Here is a 14,679-nt window from a genome sequence, read left to right on the forward strand (position 1 = left end):
GTTTTTCCTTGTTGCAGGAGAAATACATAGATGATCTCCAGAGTATTATAGTCTATTACATAGAACCTACCTTTTCAAAAGGTTCAAAAAATGTTCATCTCCCCAAAAAGGACCAGAATCCCTGTTAGTTATAGAGGTCAAAAAAATTCCCATGATACTGTGATATTTGATCACCAACTGCCAAACCACGGTGAAAACTGGTTGGACCTATGCCCATCTCCTGCTCTCTGTCAGGTCCCCTTCACTGCCTCCAGCTTTAAAAAAAAAAAAAAATTGTCATAGAGAATGTGGAGAGGAGAGAGCAACAGTTCCAGGGGTCCAGAAAGTATCTGGACTCAGGTCCTGTCTGCAAAGCACAATTCCAAAGAAATGGACAACTTTCAAAGAGGAATAGATACAAGGTACATTTAGTGCAATGGTAAACATTTTAAGTCCCCCGTCAATGTGTGATACCTTCTTGGCCTTTGCGACAAGGTGGCTGAGGATACTAGAAAGATGGAAACACGGGGCTTGGAATCAGAAATTAAGGTGCTGTAATCCATAGAGAGGAGAAGGCAATGGCACTCCACTCCAGTACTCTTGCCTGGAAAATCCCATGGATGGAGGAGCCTGGTAGGCTGTAGTCCATGGGGTCGCTAAGAGTCGGACATGACTGAATGACTTCACTTTGACTTTTCACTTTCATGCATTGGAGAAGGAAATGGCAACCCACTCCAGTATTCTTGCCTAGAGAATCCCAGGGATGGGGGAGCCCAGTGGGCGGTGGGCTGCCGTCTCTGGAGTCGCACAGAGTCGGACACGACTGAAGTGGCTTAGCAGCAGCAGCAGCAGCAGTACATAGAGAATATGCTCTTCTCACACATCTGGGTATGCGGGAATTTACATGCATGCCTCCTGTGCTGCTGCTGCTGTTAAGCCGCTTCAGTCGTGTCTGACTCTGTGCGACCCCAGAGACGGCAGCCCACCAGGCTCCCCCATCCCTGGGATTCTCCAGGCAAGAACACTGGAGTGGGTTGCCATTTCCTTCTCCAATGCATGAAAGTGAAAAGTGAAAGTGAAGTCGCTCAGTCATGTCGACCCTCAGCAACCCCATGGACTGCAGCCCACCAGGCTCCTCCGTCCATGGGATTTTCCAGGCAAGAGTACTGGAGTGGGGTGCCATTGCCTTCTCCGATGCCTCCTGTATTATGGTACAAATTCTTTGCGAATGCAAATAATTTATTGCTTCTTTTTTTTTTTTACAAAATTTAAATATTTACGGCAACCCTGCAAGGACCAATTCTATTGGTGCCATTTTTCCAAGAGTATTTGGTCACTTCCTATCTCTGTATCACATTTCAATAATTCTCACAATATTTCAAACATTCTCATCATTAGTAATACTTGTTCTAGCAATCTGTGATCACGATCTTTGATCTTACTACCATGACTTGCTGAAGGCTCAAATGATGGTTAGCATTTTTTAGTAATGGGTGTTTTTCAGTTAAGATCTGTGCATTATTAATAGACTAAAGATAACTTTTCTATGCACTGAGAAATCAAACATTCGTGTGACTTTTTTATTGCAATATCTACTTTATTGTAGTGTTCTGGAACCAAATCTACAATGTCTCTGGGGTTTGTCTGTGTATCTTATGTGTTTGTTTAGTTGATTGTTAGTTGCATAAATTTGGCAAAATGATTGCCTATCACATCCTAGAAGGGGAAAAGAGTTCATGTCTCATTATATTACAGGTGAGTGTATTATATAATTTTGGATCCTAGGTCTGTCACTAAATTAGCTGTGTAACTTTGAGAAAATTATTTCACTTTTTTTTAAGTCTAAGGTGCATCATATATTTGTTAAAAAAAAATATCCACCTTGTTGGGGTGATGTGATGATAAACTGAAATAGTATCTATAAAGTGTTGAGCAAAGGACCTGCAATGATGGCTATCATATATTAAAGTACAGACATGTTTTAGGACTGAAGAAACTCAATATTCATGTAGACCTGTTATAATATTCAGATTTTGTGAACAATAAACAAGATCCTTTTCCTTCTCTATATTTATTTCTCTTTCAAAAATAATTAATATTTTAGGAAAACTCAGCAATATTTATTATAGAAATGGAAAAAAGTAATTCCTCAATTTAAAAATTCTCAATAAAAAATATAGAATAGGAATAAAGTTATGCACCAGAGACTTTTGAACATTAAAAAAGTGCAGATAAGATGAAAACACAAATAAGTTATTTGACACTGCATATTTTAATTAAGGATTGAACTAAGTTGTATATACTCATACATTATATACCCATGCCAGAAAAAGGAGTCTTTTTTTTTCCTAGGTGAATTTACAACCAATATGTCAATGAAATCTAACTTTTTGCTGATAGATGGAAAGTCATATATAATGATGAGGAATGTGTTAAAATCAAGAGCAGTAAATGGCAATCTCCCAATTTACTGTATGTGTCCACTGGGAAGAGTGATTATTTCTCACAAGTAGAGGTGAAGCCAGGAACTATTATCATCCATATTTAAGTGGTTTTGCTCTTTTCTTCCACAGCCACCAACTTGATTAAATAATGATTTGGCTCACAAGAGACTTGAGCTTGGTGGCTCCAAGTTCATTCCAATCAAGTTTGTAAATGTCCCTGGTGTTCAGCATAGAAGCGCAGAGATAAGGAAAGGCTCCACTAAGTCCACACCAGAGAGGGGTGTGGGGGAGGCGTCAGCCTCAAGGAGAGGCAGCAAGTCGCCAGATAGAGGAAGAGTCAGAATGCCTGAATGACAACTACAAGCCAGCCTTCCCCAACATATTGCATAGCTGCAGGAAAATTCTAGGCTGTAGAGGAGGAGGAAGGGGCTATAGAAGCCACCTCTTAAGGAAGAATGCTTTGAACTCTCTGACTGCTCAAGGAAAATCCAGGGCTTGCTGGAAGATCCCAGCGGTTTTACATGATAATCAAGGGCAGCAGTTCTCTGGTGGGGGCGGAGTTTAGATCTTCAGTGCGAGCCAGGTAAAAAGTATTAAGATCACAAATGGGTTCCAGCATTTCAATGAATACCAATGGGTTAGTCTCTCAGTGGGTGTGATCTCAATGGGTGTTTTAATTGATATTGCTGCTGCTGCTGCTGCTAAGTCACTTCAGTCGCATCTGACTCTGTGTGACCCCATAGACGGCAAATTGATACTACTAGTGGGCAGGATATAGACAGCTTTTTACCAGGAGCAGAAATTCTCGTCGTAGCCTAATATTAAAGAACTCAGAAAAGGTATGTGATAATGTGATTTAAAAGAAATATGTGTATTTGATCTTCGTCCATGGTTCTTGGCTGTCAGCTCCCCAAACCCCTGGAATTTCCTGAATGATAAGAGAAACGGGAGCATCTTTTATTGTAACATTTGGTTTTGACATCAGTTCCTGAAAATGCTCCAGAGATACAGAGGTGAAACGGGTGTCTTGTTATTTACAAGCCCCTTTCCACTACATTTGGATTTGTGTTACTTTTGGAAATGCCCTAAGGATGGAGACTGGTTGCCAGAAGAACCAACCACAATGGAGGGTTGGAACTTTCAGAACCACCCTCTGATTTCCGGGTAGGGGAGAGGGGGAATGGAAGTTGAATCAATTACCAATGGCCTATGAGTTAATCAGTCATGCCTAAGTTATGAAGCCTCCATAAAACCCCAAAGAGGTGAGTGTTCAGAGAACGGCTGGGCTGGTGAACACGGGGAGTACAAGGAGAGTGGTGTGACGTGCCTGGAGAGGGCATGGAAGCTCTGCACCCTTTCCCCATGTGCGTCTCTTCCATCTGGCTGATCCTGAGTCACATCCTTTTACAGTAAACCAGGGATCCAGTAAGTAAAATGTTTTCCCGAGTTTTATGAGCCACTCTTGCAAATTAATTGAACCCAAAGAGTAGGTTGTGGGAACCTCTGATTTATAGCCAGTGGGTCAAGAAGCACAGGTGACAACTTGGTTTTGCTATTTGGCATTTGAAGTGGAAGAAGAGGGTGGACAGTCTTGTGGGATTGAGCTCTTAACCTATGGAATCTGATGCCATCTCTGAGTAGTGTCACAATTGAGTTGAATCGTAAACACCCAGCTGGTATCAGAGAATTGCTTCATTGTGTGTGGGAACCCCTCCCCCAACACACAGAAATGTTGGATAAGAACCTCTTTAGGGTGGTTGTCTGAATGTCTTCTTAATTTTTGTGTTTTTAATTTAGCACTGTAAGTCACCGTTACTGAACTTCTGTATTCAGAAGAATGCACTCACAGTGCTTAATGTCAGGTATTTGTTCCTGACAGCATTGTAACCTAATCTCCTCTTGTTTCTAAATCAATCTCTGGTATATTGGCTATGAGCATTTTCTTTTCTGAGAAACAGCTCTGTGTCAATCACCAAAGTAATTCTTATTTTTAATGTACTGGCTTATGAAATCACTGTGAAGGAGCCATGTGGTGGGCATGTGCCCCATTTTCAGATGAAGAAACTGAAACTCAGAATTTGTCCAAATTCCATAGCCTAGTAAATTAAAGAGAAGGAATTTATAGCAGATCTCTCTAATTCCCATAAATCCTACTCATATCTCCACAATTGCTGCCTGTCTTAGAACAAAAGAAACAAAAGCCTTTGTGTTGAAGAAAATCTATGTTCTCATTTAGAAAAACATTTTGGAGTCACTTCTCATTTTGCCTACTTTTACTTACATCTTGATTAATAAGTAAAAATAGAAATCTCTCCCCTATCATTAACATACTATGGTTTAACAACACCATGATTTAGGTGCTTCATTTATAACCCATGCCAGTGCCCATGACATGCTATAAATATTTTAAAAGTGAATTCTTAAGTTAACCTTAGAACTAATTTCTTAGAAAATAGTTACTCATGGAGAGTTAGTCTCTCACCAGCTTTTCCTATTCGTTTCAATTTCGTTTCAACCTAAAATACACTTGGGAAAGAATACAGCTTTCCTTTGTTAGTTGGCATTCTGATGCACTGAGAAGAGGAGAGAAGGTATCTGAAGCAGCTGAGGCACTGCAAAATATATTTTTTAAAATGTACCATTCATCTGTTGATGGATGCTGATGTTGCCTCCATGTCATACTCATTTTTTAATAACTTTGGAGTTATTATAGTCATAACCTACAAACATATAGAAATACTATGTTTACATCTAAAGCTAATATAATATTGTAAGTCAACCGTACTTCAATTAAAAAACGTACCATATTTGTTTAGAACATTTCTAAATGTTTGACTCATGTGTGAGTACAAATTATTTTTCCATCTAAAATTGTTTGACACACATTATTAAGTGTAATCTATAGCTGATATTCAGCATCTCTAACCTGGTACCAAATAAAATTTTGAAGACAGTCTTGGGTGAAGTAGAAAAGAATAAGTTTATTGCTTTGCGGGGCAAAGAGCGTCACAGAACACTAATGCCCTCAAAACTGTGTGTCCCAAACTGGAAAGCTGTGAGGAGTTTTAGTATAATGGTTCAGAAAGGGAGGCCATGATTGACTCATGGACAATCTTCTGATTGACTGCTGGTGAGGTAATTGGGAGTCAGAATCATCAACCTTCTGGTTCCAACAGGTCTGGGGTCTACATGCTTACAGGTATCATACAGTTCATTTCTACCACCTGTTGGGGATTTCAGTACCTGTATCTGCAAAGCAGGTCAAAGATACTGTTAAGTAGTCCTTGAGAAGGAACCAAGACCCGCCCCAAGCATATACTATTGATTTCTTGGTTTTGTAACTGCTCCCCCCTCTATACATGGACATCACGAGATGGTCAATACTGAAATCAGATTGATTTTATTCTCTGCAGCCAAAGATGGAGAAGTTCTATACAGTCAGCAAAAGCTAGACCAGGAGCTGACTGTGGCTCAGATTATGAACTCCTTATTGGCAAATTCAGACTTAAATTGAAGAAAGTAGGGAAAACCACTAGACCATTCAGATATGACCTAAATCAAATCCCTTATGATTCTACAGTGGATGTGACAAATAGATTCAAGGGATTAGATCTGATAGACAGAGTGCCTGATGAACTATGGACGGAGATTCGTGACATTGTACAGGAGGCAGAGATCAAGACCATCCCCAAGGAAAAGAAATGCAAAAAGGCAAAATGGTTGTCTGAGGAGGCCTTACAAATAGCTGTGAATAGAAGAGAAATGAAAGGCAAAGGAGAAAAGGAAAGATATACCCATTTGAATGTAGAGTTCCAAAGAATAGCAAGGAGAGATTAGAAAGCCTTCCTCAGTGATCAATGCAAAGAAATAGAGGAAAACAATAGAATGGGAAAGACTAGAGATCACTTCAAGAAAATTAGAGATAGCAAGGGAACGTTTTAAGCAAAGATGGGCTCAATAAAAGATAGAAATGGTATGGACCTAACAGAAGCAGTTCAGTTCTGTTCAGTCGCTCAGTCATGTCTGACTGTTTGCGACCTCATGAACTGCAGCATGCCAGGCCTCCCTGTCCATCACCAACACCCGGAGTTTATCCAAACTCATGTCCATTGAGTTGGTAATGCCATCCAACCATCTCATCCTCTGTCATCCCCTTCTCCTCCTGCCCTTAATCTTTCCCACCATCAGGGTCTCTTCCAATGAAACAGAAGCAGAAGATATTAAGAAGAGGAGCCAAGAATACACAGAAGACCTATAGAGAAAAGATCTTTACAACTCAGATAATCACGATTGTAATCACTCACCTAGAGCCAGACATCCTGGAATGTGAAGTCAAGGGGGCCTTAGAAAGCATCACTACGAACAAAGCTAATGGAGGTGATGGAATTCCAGTTGAGCTATTTCAAATCCTGAAATGATGCTCTGAAAGTGCTGCATTCAATGTGCCATGCAAATTTGGAAAATTCAACACTGGCCACAGGACTGGAAAAGGTCAGTTTGCATTTCAATCCCAAAGAAAGGCAGTGCCAAAGAATGTTCAAACTACCACACAGTTGCACTCATCTCACACACTAGCAAAGTAATGCTCAAAATTCTCCAAGCTAGGCTTCAACAGTACATGAACCTAGAACTTCTAGATGTTAAAGCTGGATTTAGAAAAGGCAGAGGAACCAGAGATCAAGTTGCCAGTATCCGTTGGATCATATAAAAAGCAAAAGAGTTCCAGAATATCATCTACTTCTGCTTTATTTGCTATGCAAAAGCCTTTGACTGTGTGGACCACAACAAACTCTGGAAAATTGTAAAAGAGATGTGAATTCCAGACCACCTGACCTGTCTCTTGAGAAATCTGTATGCAGATCAGGAAGCAACAGTTAGAATTGGACATGGAAAAACAGACTGGTTCCAAATGGGGAAAGGAGTATGTCAAGGCTATATATTGTCACCCTGCTTATTTAACTTATATGCAGAGTACATCATGAGAAACTCTGAGCTGGATGAAGTACATGCTGAAATCAAGATTGCCAGGAGAAATATCAATAACTTCAGATATGCAGATAACACCACCCTTATGGCAGAAAGCAAAAAAGACTAAAGAGCCTCTTGATGAAAGTGAAAGAGGAGAGTGAAAAAGTTGGCTTAAAGCTCAAATTCAGAAAACTAAGATCATGGCATCTGGTCCCATCACTTCATGGCAAATAGATGGGGAAACAGAGGAAAGAGGGAGAGACTATTTTGGGGGGCTCCAAAATCACTGCAGATGGTGACTGTAGCCATGAAATTAAAGGACACTTGCTCCTTGGAAAAAAAGTTATGACCAACCTAGACAGCTTGTTAAAAAGCAGTGACATTAGTCAACAAAGGTCCATCTAGTCAAAGCTATAGTTTTTCCAGTAGTCATGTATGGATGTGAGAGTTGGACTATAAAGAAAGCTGAGTGCTGAAGAATTGATGCTTTTGAACTGTGGTGTTGGAGAAGACTCTTGAGAGTCCCTTGGACTGCAAGGAGATCCAACCAGTCCATCCTAAAGGAAATCAGTCCTGAATATTCACTGGAAGGACTGATGCTGAAGCTGAAATTCCAATACTTTGGCCACCTGATGCAAAGAGCTGACTCATTTGAAAAGACCCTGATGCTGGGAAAGATTGAAAGTGGGAGGAGAAGGGGATGACAGAGGATGAGATGGTTGGATGGCATCACTGACTCAATGGACATGAGTTTGGGTAAACTCCAGGGGTCGGTGACGGACAGGGAGGCCTGGCGTGCTGCAGTCCATGGGGTCACTAAGAGTCAGATAGGACTGAGTGACTGAACTGAACTGCTCTCCCCCTAGTCTCCACATCCCCTCCCTTCCCGGATTAGTAATTGCTGGAACCTGCTCTTTACAACTCAAGGAAGGTCATGTAGACTGAACGAAACCTGTTTCCTGCTAACAGGAAAAAGGGGGACATAGACTTTTGTGCCCAGAAGCTTCACAGTGTCCCACTTAGTTTCAATCCCAGTGTATACACTTGTTTTCTATTATGAAAGAAATCTACTGTTTATTATTTAAAAGTTAGTTATTGCTGATATATAAGTATATAGTGGGAGGGATTGGGAGCAGGAGGAGAAGGGGACGACAGAGGACGAGATGGCTGGATGGCATCACGGACTCGATGGATGTGAGTCTGAGTGAACTCCGGGAGTTGGTGATGGACAGGGAGGCCTGGCATGCTGCGATTCATGGAGTCGCAAAGAGTCGGACACGACTGAGCGACTGAACTGAACTGAACTGAATGTGTATACATCATCTTCCATACAAATATTGCTGAATAATATACTCTTGATAAATATTAAGGTAATTTTTGTTACAGTGGTTTCTGTGCATACACGAATATAGTTTGCAAGTCATGAAAATTATCTTGGAGAAGCAGTCTCTGACATCAGAAGCTGGCCTGATCATGTTAGGCAGGCCTTGGGTTTTTGTACTAGATATACATAATTTCACAGAACATCTACATCAGACAAGGCCACACTGTGACCACTATGTATCCAGGCAAAAATAAGACCACTCTGTAATCATGTCTGAGCACAGACAAATCATGAACGATAGCCAAGCCACAAAAATACCAGATATCTCCCTGTTTTGACCAATATGTGTATTGTTGCACTGTTACTAGCTATAGCTTTAGCCTTGATCTAGTCTCCCATATCTTTGGAAAAGATTTATTAAGGTTTTAATAATTTATTAAGACACTCACAGAGTTATCCCCACTTCCTGACTGCATCCTCTCCAGAGATAAGCCTTGCTTCCTTAAACCCTCCAAAATCACTTAACACAAGCCAAATTATAAGTCCTTCCCAATACTTTGTTACAAGATACTAAACAAAGCTCTGTTGGCTTAATTCTCCAACAAGCCTTCTCTCCCTGCAAGAAGTAATAAGCCCACATTGTTTAAAAGTGAATTCCTGGTGGTCTTTGTCTGGAGGATGTTGATAGTGTGAAATATAATATTTTTTGTCATATCAATAAACAAGGATATCACAGCCGTCCATGAGTCTGGCCCTCCAAATATGAATTTCTGAGCCCAGAGGGCACCCAGAAAGAACAATGTTGGCTATCCAGCAGCCACAGTGGGATGTGGAGGGGGGTGAGAAGTCCAGGCAGCAGCCACCCACCACTCCTTATGATGACCAAAGGACTAAGAATGTGAAAACCCAAATTGTAGGATGTGGGCCTCAGATAGCATGGAGAAGGAAATGGCAACCCACTCCAGTGTTCTTGCCTGGAGAATCCCAGGGATGGGGGAGCCTGGTGGGCTGCCGTCTATGGGGTCTCACAGAGTCGTACTCGAATGAAGCGACTTAGCAGCAGCAGTAGCAGCTGAGATACATATGAAAGAAATGATTTCAGCAAGCCCAGACTCTTGTATTTTTCCATACATAGAAAATGGCTAAATTTCTTTGCTTGAGATATCTGTTTTTCCTTAATTAACAATAATATTTTCATTTTTAGACTACCTATCTCTTGTTGTGAGTTTCTATATAATCTAACTCCTCCCCACCACCTCCTCAGAATGGTTCTTTCAGGGTCCCCTGAGATGCTGTCTCCTGGGCTTGAAGTCCTACAAATTCCCACCAAATAACACATAACTCTCAATTTCTAGGTTGTGACTATTTTTTAAGTCGATGATAGTCTCTCATGTCAAGATTTTTTTAACTTTTCTTTTTCATGCCTTGTTACATTGACCAAATTATAAAATAACATAGAATAATAATGAGGACAACAAAGGGACTAATGTGTTTTACTGTGGAATTAACACTTGCTTTTCTTTTAACGTGGGTTCCTTTATCAAATAAGAATAGTTCTGTACTTTGAAAAGAAAGTTTATTTTGAAATTGACACAAAACTTTAATAATATTTGTCTATTACTCAGTTTCAGTTCAGTCACTCAGTCGTGTCCAACTCTTTGTGACCCCATGAATCACAGCACGCCAGGCCTCCCTATCCATCACCAACTCCCAGAGTCTACCCAAACCCATGTCCATTGAGTTGGTGGACTCAACCATCTCATCCTCTGTCGTCCCCTTCTCCTCCTGCCCTCCATCTTTCCCAGTATCAGAGTCTTCTCAAACGAGTCAACTCTTCACATCAGGTGGCCAAAGTATTGGAGTTTTAGCTTCAACATCAGTCCTCCCAATGAACACCCAGGACTAATCTCCCTTAGGATGAACTGGTTGGATCTCCTTGCAGACCAAAGGACTCTCAAGAGTCTTCTCCAACACCACAGTTCAAAAGCATCAATTCTTCGGCACTCAGCTTTCTTTATAGTCCAAATCTCACATCCATACATGACTACTGGAAAAACCATAGCCTTGACTACATGGACCTTTGTTGACAAAGTAATGTCTCTGCTTTTTAATATGCTGTCTAGGTTGGTCATAACTTTCCTTCCAAAGAGTAAGTGTCTTTTAATTTCATGGCTGCAATCACTATCTGTGGAGATTTTAGAGCTCCCAAAAAATAAAATCAGCCACTGTTTCCACTGTTTCCCCATCTATTTGCCATGAAGTGATGGGACCAATGCCATGATCTTAGTTTTCTGAATGTTAAGCTTTAAGCCAACTTTTTCACTCTCCTCTTTCACTTTCATCAAGAGGCTTTTAGTTCCTCTTCACTTTCTGCCATAAGGGTGGTGTCATCTGCTTATCTGAGGTTATTGATATTTCTCCCAGCAATCTTGATTCCAGCTTGTGTTTTCCTCCAACCCAGTGTTTCTCATGAGGTACTCTGCGTATAAGTTATTACTAGCTTTTTATTTCTGAATTTTGTAATGGAACATTATTTTGTTAGGTTTTTCTCCCACAAATTTCTAGGATAAATCCTTTATAGTTGTGGAAGATTATTTTAATGAATTCCATCTTTAATAAATTATTTAATTTACTTTATCCATGTGACAATATTCTTTAAATACTTACAATACGAAGTTCTATCTTAAGTCATGGAGATATTGCAATTAAAAAAAAATTACAGAAAGGGAGGTGGCTGTGGCTATAAAAGTGTAACACAAGAGATACTTAGAAATTTTCTGCACCTTGACTATGGTGGTGATCATGAATCTCCATGTGATAAAATTGCATGGAATGACACATACACGTGTTGAACACATGTAAAACTGATGAACTCTGAGTCAGGTTAACAGATTCTATTGATGTCAGTTTTCTGGTTGTGATATTGTACTATGATTATTCAAGATGTTGTCATTGGGGGAAAGTACATGAGATATACACAGAATTCTTCTACATTATTTCTTTTTTTAAAAATTTTATTTTTACTTTATTTTACTTTATAATACTATATTGGTTTTGCCATACATTGACATGAATCCACCACGGGTGTATACAAGCTCCCAATCCTGAATCCCCCTCCCACCTCCCACCCCATATCATCTCTCTGGATCATCCCCATGCACCAGCCCCAAGCATCCTGTATCCTGTATCAAACATAGATTGGCACTTCGTTTCTTACATGATAGTATATATGTTTCAATGCCATTTTCCCAAATCATCCCACCCTCTCCCTCTCCCTCTGAGTCCAAAAGTCCGTTCTATACATCTGTGTCTCTTTTGCTGTCTCGCATACAGGGTCATCATTACCATCTTTCTAAATTCCATATATATGTGTCAGTACACTGTATTGGTGTTTTTCTTTCTAGCTTACTTCACTCTGTACAATCAGCTCCAGTTTCATCCATCTCATTAGAACTGATTCAAATGTATTCTTTTTAATGGCTGAGTAATACTCCATTGTGTATATGTGCCACAGCTTTCTTATCCATTCATCTGCTAATGGACATCTAGGTTGTTTCCATGTCCTGGCTATTATAAACAGTGCTGCGATGAACACTGGGGTACATGTGTCTCTTTCAATTCTGGTTTCCTTGGTGTATATGCCCAGCAGTGGGATTGCTGGGTCATAAGGCAGCTCTATTTGCAATTTTTAAAGGAATCTCCACACTGTTTTCCATAGCGGCTGTACTAGCTTGCATTCCCACCAACAGTGTAAGAGGGTTCCCTTTTCTCCACATCCTCTCCAGCATTTATTGCTTGTAGACTTTTGGATCACAGCCATTCTGACTGGTGTGAAATGGTACCTCATTGTGGTCTTGATTTGCATTTCTCTGATAATGAGTAATGTTGAGCATCTTTTCATGTCTTTGTTAGCCATCCGTATGTCTTCTTTGGAGAACTGCCTATTTCGTTCTTTGGCCCATTTTTTGATTGGGTCGTTTATTTTTCTGGAATTGAGCTGCATAAGTTGCTTGTATATTTTTGAGATTAGTTGTTTGTCAGTTGCTTCATTTGCTATTATTTTCTCCCATTCAGAAGGATGTCTTTTCACCTTACTTATAGTTTCCTTTGTTGTGCAGAAGCTTTTAATTTTAATTAGACCTCATTTGTTTATTTTTGCTTTTATTTCCAGAATTCTGGGAGGTGGATCATAGAGGATCCTGCTGTGATTTATGTCGGAGAGTGTTTTGCCTATGTTCTCCTCTAGAAGTTTTATAGTTTCTGGTCTTACATTTAGATCTTTAATCCATTTTGAGTTTATTTTTGTGTGTGGTGTTAGAGAGTGATCTAGTTTCATTCTTTTACAAGTGGTTGACCAGTTTTCCCAGCACCACTTGTTAAAGAGATTGTCTTTATTCCATTGTATATTCTTGCCTCCTTTGTCGAAGATAAGGTGTCCATAGGTGTGTGGATTTATCTCTGGGCTTTCTATTTTGTTCTAATAATGTATATTTCTGTCTTTGTGCCAGTACCATACTGTCTTGATGACTGTGGCTTTGCAGTAGAGCCTGAAGTCAGGCAAGTTGATTCCTCCAGTTCCATTCTTCTTTCTCAAGATAGCTTTGGCTATTTGAGGTTTTTTGTATTTCCATACAAATCTTGAAATTATTTGTTCTAGTTCTGTGAAAAATACCGCTGGTAGCTTGATAGGGATTGCATTGAATCTTACATTATTTCTTGCAACAGAATGTGACTTTATTATTTTAAATGAAAAGGTTTAAAAATTATGTAATCTCTGATATGTAGAATACAATCTAATAATATTAACAGAAATAGATTATAAAGAAATAAACACACACAAAAAGCTATATAGGAATTACTATGATGTAGTTAGAGAAAAGTATTGGCACCCATAGGTACATATGATATTGCAATCTAATCTGTACTCAAGGGTCAAGAAAGACCCCCTTGAAGATGTAACACTCAAAGCCTGTTATGAAGCTCCAATACTTTGGCCACCTGATGCAAAGTACCAACTTATTAGAAAAGACCCTATTGAAGACAAAAGGATAAGAGGGCAGCAGAGGATGAGATAGATAGCATCAGTGACTCAGTGGACATGAATTTGAGCAAACCCTGAGAGAGAGTGGAGGACAAAGGAGCCTGGTGTGCTGCAGTCCATGGAGCTGCAAGGAATCAGACACGACTTAGTGACGGAACAACAACGATAAAAAGAATGAGTACAAATGTAGATTTTCACCTTTGAGGGAATGGGGTCTCAGCAGAGAATAGTGGTCATAAGGAAGACTGACAGAGGTAATGCTGAAGATTAGTTTGGGACAGGTCATTTATACTTGTGGATTATAGTAATTTTATCATGTTAGTAACACGAAGCCATAAAAATGCTTTAAGCAAGGCAGTAATAATTTCAAATTTACATTTTTACCCATTATTTTGACTTTTAGGCAGAGCAGAGCTTGGTTGGAAAGGATCTTCACAAATAAGCAGAAAAAAAGAAGGTTGTGGAAATCCAGGTTAGTGATGGGGTTTTTGGAATTGAGGGAGGAGAGGACTCTGTGAAGCTGGTGATATGTAAATGGATTCAAGAGATCAAGAGATAACTGGACAGATTTAGTAATGATTTGAATGTGAGATATTGACATCATAGATTATACCCAGATTTTGACATGTATGATTGGGTGATGGAGAAGCAATGTTCCCAGGCAGGTTGAGTGAGAGGAAATGAAGATCTGAAGTGGGGTAGGGGATAGTTTGGTTCAATTTTACATCTAAAATAAGATGCCACCAAGACTTCCAAATGGAGCTTTCAAGAAGGCAAGTAGATCTTTCCATCTGGAACACAGAAAAAGAAGTACATACCAGGGATAAAAGCTTTTTAAGTCTTTGGCATATAGTTAGTATTTAAAGTTAAGATTGATAGTTATGAGCATTGAGAGAGTGAAAAGAGAAAGGAAAAAGTGGCCC

The 14,679-nt window shown here is 39.8% G+C and overlaps 1 protein-coding gene across 11 annotated transcripts in view; it reads left to right on the plus strand.

Annotated features, from left to right (window-relative positions):
• The window catches only part of PREP (prolyl endopeptidase), a 584,413-nt gene that overhangs the window by 233,779 nt on the left and 335,955 nt on the right, over positions 1–14,679 (plus strand). For 4 of the 11 annotated variants that reach the window (XM_060419547.1, XM_060419550.1, XM_060419545.1 and 1 more), the window contains exon 2: positions 14,160–14,228. The exons of the other annotated variants lie outside the window; for them this stretch is intronic. The gene's annotated coding sequence lies outside the window, so the exon portion shown is untranslated. The remainder of the gene's footprint in view (positions 1–14,159; positions 14,229–14,679) is intronic. 11 annotated transcript variants of the gene reach the window in all.

The sequence above is a fragment of the Ovis aries genome, chromosome 8 (assembly GCF_016772045.2).
Source record: "Ovis aries strain OAR_USU_Benz2616 breed Rambouillet chromosome 8, ARS-UI_Ramb_v3.0, whole genome shotgun sequence".
NCBI classification, from domain to species: Eukaryota; Metazoa; Chordata; class Mammalia; order Artiodactyla; family Bovidae; genus Ovis; species Ovis aries.